At 35.4% G+C, this 8,832-nt stretch overlaps 1 protein-coding gene across 1 annotated transcript in view; it reads left to right on the top strand.

The window, feature by feature from the left end:
* Positions 1 to 364: 364 nt before the first annotated feature.
* The window catches only part of lingo4b (leucine rich repeat and Ig domain containing 4b), a 22,972-nt gene continuing 14,504 nt past the window's right edge, over positions 365 to 8,832 (top strand). The window contains exon 1 of the mRNA XM_024258309.2: positions 365 to 997. The gene's annotated coding sequence lies outside the window, so the exon portion shown is untranslated. The remainder of the gene's footprint in view (positions 998 to 8,832) is intronic.

Here is an 8,832-nt window from a genome sequence, read left to right as displayed (position 1 = left end):
GCAGAATTTGTGACTGTATGCATCTACTTAATAGAAGTAAACAGGGTTATTTTGATGTACAATCGTTAAATCTTAACTGACTAAACTCTTGTGTCATCTTAACCCTCTGACTGCCAGGTCAACCAAATGTTGGGGAATATTTCGAAAACATGTTTTTAAAAATATTGATTTTGTCTATTACTCCCAAAGGTACGGAACCCCTAAAGAGACATTGAAGAAGAAGAAAATTGAAGGAAAAAAAAATTCTGGTAACTAACTGATGTGCACCAGAAAGTAACTTGAATTTTTTTTTTTTACTTACATGTTTAGAAAAAAAAATGTTTTTGTAGTTACCATCTGGTGCGCACCAACCAGAACAAAAAAAAAAAAAGGGATAGTGACTGGTTTGCACAGTCACTGACCAGATTTTTTTTTTTTACTAAAATTCTTCAAATGTTTTCAGGGGCTCCATACGAAGGGAATAAGCATTTGATTTTTTGGGGGGGGTAGTTAAATGGTTAACTCCAAAAGTTCGACAAACTGTAGATTGGTGTTAAAGTGTCAGAAAACTGCAGAGTTTGATGGAAACATGACATTTTGCCCCTCGCAGTGCTCCAGGATTTAAGGTAGAGAGCCGGACGCGCTGGTGCTCCTCCCGCCTTAAATCTGCAGGCTGGCGCTCCATCTGAGCGGCGCGCAGTGCGCAGCATCAGCATCAGCGCGGCGCGGTCATGGCGCAGCAGCTCCTCCGCAGCATCCTCACTCACAGCGAGCCACACGCGCTCGACCTGAATTATTTCAGTGGCGCAATTATTCCAAAACTCCCCGAGGCGCTGGGAAGAAATTAATGAAGGAGGGCGGAGTAAAAAGTGCGCCACTCCAGAGCGACAGATGTTGGGGAAGTCTTGTTGATCGTGGGCAGAAGAGGAAGAGGAGGCAGAGCAGGATCGTCCTGAACAGAGATGAACACTTCTGTCTGTTGGAGATTAAAGAGTCGTCCTTTCCAAAGCCTTGAATGGTGAGTTTCAGTCCAAACTGGTCAGATTGGGTTTTTAAACACTTTCTGCTGCTCTAAAATGACCCGTTTGATCACTCTTTTTAACAAAATGCATGTAAGTTGAGCGTCTGTTTGCTAAAATTGTGGCTCAGTTGTTTGTTTGGGAATCACTAATCCTTTTCCTGCTCACAGTGAACCAGAACCAGCTGTTGTTTTGCTTTATTCCCACAATGCTTTTTTTTTTTTAGTTTTTCCTTGTAGTTTTAAATTGAGGACATCACTTTTCTGCAGAAAACATGACATATTATCACATTTTGAACCCCTTTTGATATATCTGAAGTTAAAATATGTTTATTTGCTGTGTAAAATACTAAAACAATAACTTAAAAACTCACTATAAAGGTCAAAATGATGCTAAAATAATTATTTTTGAGTTTTCGTGTGTAAACAGGTTTATTGTTTCCTATACTGTCATCAAATATCTAACGTCATCTATTGCTGCAAATACACAACAAACGTCTGCTCCAAACTTACCTTAATTTAGTATCGATTTAAAAGCAAAAACATATTTTTTACAGTTGAAAATAAATCTAAAATAGTTGTCATTTCATCCCTCCTACTTTCAAATCTGTTGTTGATGTTTTGCGGAGTGACAGCCTCGGCGCCGACAGTAATCCTCTGGATAGTTTGTTCCACAAACCTAAAAAAGGGCTGCAGCAGCTTGTGTTTTAACTGCATTTCTAGCAGGATTAAATAGAAGCTGCAGCCTCCATGATGGCACCACACTCTACCTGCCTGTTTAAAATGCTGTAAAATGCTCGTTCAAAAACACTTAAGGACAATAGATTCAAACGTGGCTCTGAATAGGAAATCCGGTCCGACAAAAACCCAGAAGGCCGGTAGACCCCGACCAGAATCAAACCATCAGCTCGGTCCCCATTACAATCAGCTGGAGCTCAGGAGGAGCAGATCATCACCAAGGGAGCCACCAGGATTTGACACTTGGGATTCTGCCAAATGGATCATTTAATCAGAGGGCATTTGATGCAGAGGAAGTGTGTGTGATTTACCTGCAGCTGCTGCTCCAAATCTTAATTGATTTCTGCCTCAGGGAAAGAAGACGTTTTTGGACTAGTTTAAATGCTCGAACACCAGAAAAGACTTTTCTTTAAGGTGACAAATTGTTTTGGAGAGGCACGGGTATCACACCTTTACTTTAGACATTTTTAAATGCATTTATTTAGACTCTCATAGCAGAAACTCAAAACTTTACTAATATTACTGAGATAGAATCAAATCTTGCATTGGAAACATTAAGCAGCATCAGTTTTTACTGAATAACGAGGGTCTGTTATGTTACTATAAACTAGAGATTTTTTTTTTTTTTCCAGAGAAATTTTACACAATTTCTGAGTTGCATTTGCTTTAGTTTATTAACTCCAAAGTCATCCGGACCCATTGAGTGAACCCAAGATCTGGGTGGAGAGGTGATGCGTTTGTCACTGTGGAACTTCGCTGCACTTGCCTCGCTGATGCTGAAGCAGTTTCGACATTTTCATTCCTGTTTGTGCGCTCCATGTTTATGTTTTTTTTAATTTTTTTGACAAGTTCTAATGTACTTTTTTTTTTTTTTTTAGCAATTTTAAGGTTTAACAACACAAAGTCTTTATTTGTGGGACCAGACCAAACATATTTACCCCAAAATGTATTTATTTAACCTTTATTTATCCAGGCAGGACAGATTAAGAACAGAATTCTTATTTTTAACTATGACCTGGCAAAAGGCAAAACCTTTGTTTTTTGAGAAAAAGAAAAAAAGAAAGATTACAAGAAACAAGAAGTACAATTGAATAAAATCAGAAATAAACCCATTCTAACTCAAATAATTGCAATGATTTACAACAACATTTATCTTTGGTCATCAAGATGGTTTTTAAAATCTGCTTGTGAAATAAAAGTGGGTTGATCCGAGAGTTTTTTGTAAGTCATTCCAGTTCTCACCATGTGAAGAATTTGATTTTGTTTATTATTTTATATATTAAGAACCAAACTTTCCCTGATATTTAATATTTTAAATATAAATGGTTGATACAAGCACATATATAGCTGATCATGCAGTGAAGCCATTAGATTTACTAAATTACGGGTCCATAACTCTCACGATCGACTGCTGTCACCAACTCATGAAGCTGGATAAATACCAAGTTTTATTCTGTCGATCTTCATCATAGAAGGAGACCCACGACGATGAAGATTTATCAGAAAGGACATAAATCATAACTGTTGTTGTAATTCTAAAGGAATTAGTTTAGACTCCAAAGAGTATTAAGTGGGGAAACTGACTTTGACATGACAGTGAAAAAGTTTATTTAAAAGGAAAAAAAAGTCAATTGGTTTGAATGTTGTCTCTTTGGTTATAGGTTAGTCTTAGATTGTTTTACCTGAAATTTCAAAGTTTTTTTGAGTTGTTCACTTCCTGTCTGTGCTGTCGATGCTTTTGGTCTTTTGTTAGTTTTGCTTATGGTTCATAGTTATTTTTCTCTAGTTTGTTTCATCATTTTTTCATTTAACCGCTTCTTTCAAAACCAGCATGACAGTCAAATTAACTACAAATCTAAAAATAATCTGCTCGTTTTTAGATTTTCCTCCTTTGGTTGAATATATTCAGATGTATCATTAGTTATGTTTTGTGTCGTTGGTGCTTGTTACTGTGACTTTTTGCTTTGATCATTCTCAGTTCTGGTTTCAGGTTTGGTTTTGTTTGCTCTCTGTCGGCTTATTTCATCATTATTTGATCTCTGTAGTTATTAGATGTTTTCTAGCCGTCACTCTCATTGTATTTCCTTCAAAGTTTCTGTTGAAACTTTAACTTTTTAGTTTGTTTTTACATTATTCGTTACCCGATTTGTAAAGTGTTCCACAGCTATTCATATTTCTGCTTCATATGAAAAAGCTAAAACATTAATAAAGTTTTCTCTTTCTAAAGAACTTTTTGAAATGTGCTTCAAAAGACGACAATAACTTATGACATATTCCAGCTCTGACCTTTAACCTTAGCTGTCCTTACTGAAAGACACCAACAAAAAAAGTGTGCCACGCTGTTCTTTAGGAGGATAAAGAGCAGACTCGTTTTGAAGAGTTACCATCAACAACATGTTGCAGATATTAATCCTTACTCAAAGCAGTAAAGTTTGAAGTTTTTAAGCCGAGAGACATCTGTCTCCCAAAAGCCACACGTGTCTGAACTTATTGTGATTCTGTGCGGATCAGGTGGATCTGAGCACACCCGAACATGCACCCCTCCGCTTTCACATTTGGGCCTAAACTTCCATGAGATTATGCTCGGCACTTCACTTATCTTTAATGCTGCAAAGGATAAATCTCTTGATTTCCACATGGGGCCTGATCCGCCGGCGGTTGTGTCTTTCCATCATCAGTCTCAGCTGCTTTTGCAGGGATTGCACATGCAAACATCTATCCAGGGCAGAATCTGTAATGCACAGCACTTTTGAACCCGATGTGCAGACAAGCAATATTTAGGCCACATCGTCATTTGAAGGGGGGCTTGTGGATGAATAGAAAAGATCAGATGTGCGCTGCCAGTGGACGGGCAGGAGTGAAAGCCATGTGGCCTGGAGCTTGTGTCAGCATTAACTTTGGGATGTTTCGCCATGAAAAGCGTCTTTGCATTGGCGGAACTTCCTTTCATGCTGCATGTTTCCTTTCATCATGCATGTCCTCTTTTCATTCGTTTATTTATTTATTTGCCCATTTATTTGCACAAAAAGCCCACTCGACATTTGAAACTGGGTTAAGAGCACACACATGAACCTTTGATCAGTTCTCTTTTTTAACTGTACCTTAAGGAAAAGTCTTAAGGATAACTGATTTCAAGCTTTTTCTCTGAAAACCCAACATTTTCTAGAATGTGCTTTCATGGTTGTGTGTTTTTAACAGCCTCAAGGGTTTTTGTTTCTCTCTATGAAAAGATATAAACAAGCAAGGGATTTTTTTTCCTCTGGAATAAAGAAGATAATATTTCTGGCTGCAGCCGTTTCTGGCTCAGACACTCTGTGCCTCATTGTAGATAAAAAAAAGAAATGCTCCACATTAAAAGAATCAAATATCTTACTCTCAAATATTCTTCCTCGATAAAAAAGAGATTTTAAATGCCCCAAAAGCTTCTCAAACTTTGCTGTTCTTTCTGATTGAAGCCTCACGCAGCCGTCCGTCATATGCATGCGGAGAATTAACTTTTCCATTAAGCCCTATTTTGTCGTTAATCCCACAACAACTACTTTTTGTGTCCACAAGTGATTGCAATTTTGCAAATGTGTGCAAGGACAACTAGGCTCAAAAATGTGCCCCAATTTTACAATTCAGTGCACGAAGACGACAAAGCCGGACGAAAGACGGTCTCTGAGAAGATAAAGGGATGATGATGGCGGCAGAGAACGGCGTTTAACCGAATTTTTACGTCCAGATCTCTGAACTAGATTTTCTCTGCTAAACTAAACCATAAATGATTGATCATATGATTGATTTTGTTGCTTTTGTTAAAGGCTCTCCCAGCCAAGTTTAATTTTTTATCAACAAAAAGACAATTATATAGCTCTCTTCACTGTTGATATTTTTAAAACTTATATAAAAAAAAACATTTTATTGTGTTTCTCTTTTTAAATGAACAACAGCTCACTCTTTTCATTGTTGTGTGAGTATCTCTTAATCTAAAATGTATTAATGTATAGCCCACAATTTTTTGGGGGTATATTATATTGGGTGAAAATTACCCAGTAAAAGTTATGGTGTCACTTATTAAAGTGAAAGCGTTCCAGGGTTAAAAGATCTAATGGTTTGTTGGCCTTTTTTTTTTTTTTAAATGCAGTTCTGATTTAAAAATTACAACAATGGATTAGGACCACCATAACAAAAACAAATATATGAGAATAAAGTTTGAAAATTATGCAAAAGATATTACAATTATAAGAGAAAAGTCAAAATTTAACAAATATAAAACTGTAAAATTCATGTTACATAAATAAAACAGGCCTACAAAATGTATGATTCAAAAATGTTTAATTTTACAAGTTATAAGTCATCCTTTAAGAAAAAAAAGTTTAATTTAACAAGAATAAATAAATTAAAAAAAAAGTTTCTTTAGTTTTGAAATTTTAAAACTTTTTTAAGCTAAATAGGACATTTTCTTTAAAAAAAAGAAGAATATACGACTTTTTACAAAAAAATTACAAAATTGCAACTTTGTTCTTATAAAATTTTGATTTTTTTTCTGTTATTTTCACACGTTTATTCTTATATGGTTGTTTATTCCCTGCTTCTATGGTGGTTCCAATACTTTGCTGTGAAAAAAAGTGCTTTAAATTATTCTTTATACTAAAAAAAAAAAAAAACTTTTTCTGAAAATTGAATCAAACTCTTACTTGATAACAGCTGATCACTGCAAGAGTGGTTTGAAAAAATGATTTAGCAGCTAATTTACTGTCAGATTCCATGATACAAACCAGCGGCTTCCAGCAGAACACAAGATAAGCCAACAGTTGCACAAATAACCTTCTAAAAAGTAAAATCAAGTCTTATTTTTTTTCTCACCGAGTTAATAAGTTGCTGGGGCTAGCTTAGCCTTGGGGGTTGTTCTTGGTCTATCCAAGGCTAAAAATCAGGTTAAAGACATAGATTTAAAATTTTAAAAACAGTTCAAGCTGCAATTACTGTACATAGATTGGCATTTTATCAATATTCATTTTAATATTTTTTATTAAGTTAGCAATAATTCAGTTATTAATGGCAGATTGGCCGTTTACTGTAATATATTCTACAGAGAAAAAGAAGAAAAAAAGCAAAATCTCGTAACTTTTCATGTTTTAACGAGTTAGCGAACAGAACCACATTTACCTCAATATCTGTGTTGTTGTTTTTTGTGCTATTTTTGTAGTTAAATGAAATCCAGAAAATACATTTGCTGAACCTTACTTAACAGTGGAAAAGACTTTTTCCTTTAAAAAAATAAAGATACAAGATGTAATTGAATGTTAAAGCAGGAAAGTCTTTGAAGGATTTTTAGGAAATAAACTTTCACTGTTTATCAAGGTTTGATTTTCTGTGCAAATAAAATGAAATCAATATTTTTACTATAAAAAAATGAAATCCTACATGTTAATTTGGGGCTTTGAGGTTAAACAAATTATGTGGGCCTTTGATGGGCTGAGGTTCAGATTGTCTCACTTGGAAATCTTCAAAACCTCTTCTAATAGATATACAGTGGGTTAATTGGGTTTTAAGTTGCCATCTTTGATTTTTGCGTTGTTTCCATGTCGTAGTGGCTCCATGAAAAGCCTGTTTCCCGTTCCAACAGATGGAGAGCAGGTGGGCGCTGTCAGATTAGCCAGCTGTCGAATAGGCAAACTTTCACCTGAAACGCTGGAGAGATTATGGAGATGATTGTTTTTCTGTGAACCAGAAAACAAAGTAAATAAGTCATTTATAACAGAGCTTCCTATAAGTAGCATTTGTTTTCTTTCTTTGAAGTCCTTTCATGTTTTCTCCCTTAAAACATTATTATTGAAGGAAAAAAATGCATAATTGTCATTTTACACTATTATAGAATATCTTTTAGAAATGTTTTTTTCGTAATCTACTTGCTGCCATTACTTTGCTAAATTTAAGTGTCTTTCCAGCTATAATTAAATAATAACTTTCTCTTTTTTAAACAATATCCTAATAAATCTTAAGTTTCACTTCTAGATTCTGGTGAATTTTTCAGCTACTTTTTAATTTATCGTCTCTTTGACTCGATTTGGGTTTAGAATGTCACATTTGTGGAGTCCTCCATCATCCCCCCGTCAGCAGGTTTCATAACGAGCTGATTGTAATTGATCATCATGCGCGGCGCCCTAAATTATTGAGAATTTCACAACGCTCGTTTCACAAACGACCTGTTTCAGGTTAACCGTCTCGCACCCGTCGGCTCGCCGTTAATACATGACCTGGCGTCATCTCTCTGATGTGCTGTGATGGATTTGATGCATCCTTTCTGCTCAATGAGACGACCTAATTTGTCACATCACATAGGCAGTCCACTGAGACTAATTCCCTTCCCTCATTTATTTGTGCTATTATTAATAATGCAGACGGTGCACTTTGAACAGCTTTACTCAGAGTTTTAACTCTCTTCCCGTCAGAGCGTGGAGTTAAACGGGACTGCATTCCCCACATTGGTGGCGGTCTCTGATCCATTTTACCTCACCTGGCAACAGTTACTATGCTTTTGTCTATTCATCCAGCTGCTGCTTTTTGCTTAAACTTAAGTTCTGAGTTTCTGCAGCCCAGAAAACCAGGTTACAGTGTGTAATCAGGAAATCCACCTCGGAAAAAAAGGTTTCTCTGAACTTCACAGAAGCAGCATTTATGTGACATTTAGAAAAATGGCTTTTGAAAGAAATATAACTTTATCTGATAACTACGGTGGCCCTGAAGGGAAAATCACACCAACAAATTCCCCAACTCAAAAAACACATTAAAGAAAATGAATATTTAAAAAATAAATAAATAAATAAATAAATAAAAAACAACATTCTACAAACCAAAACACATTAAAAAAAGAAACAGAATAATAATGAAAACTATCATAAAAGAAAAGAACTTTCCAGAAAATGAAACACAATAACAAACCAGACATGATGGGATTTTGCTGTTTGTGGTGATATTGGAAAAAATCGGATATCACAAATATTTTATTTCTTAACAACGATATATTTCACGATATTCCACATTAAAGAATATTTTCAGTTAATATCTGAAAAAAAATAGAAATAAATGTTGTTTACTTTTCTCTGACTTTA

The sequence above is a fragment of the Oryzias melastigma genome, linkage group LG16 (genome assembly GCF_002922805.2).
Source record: "Oryzias melastigma strain HK-1 linkage group LG16, ASM292280v2, whole genome shotgun sequence".
Lineage (NCBI taxonomy): Eukaryota > Metazoa > Chordata > Actinopteri > Beloniformes > Adrianichthyidae > Oryzias > Oryzias melastigma.
The sequence above is the reverse complement of the archived record's forward strand: the minus strand, read 5'-3'. Positions and strand labels throughout refer to the sequence as shown.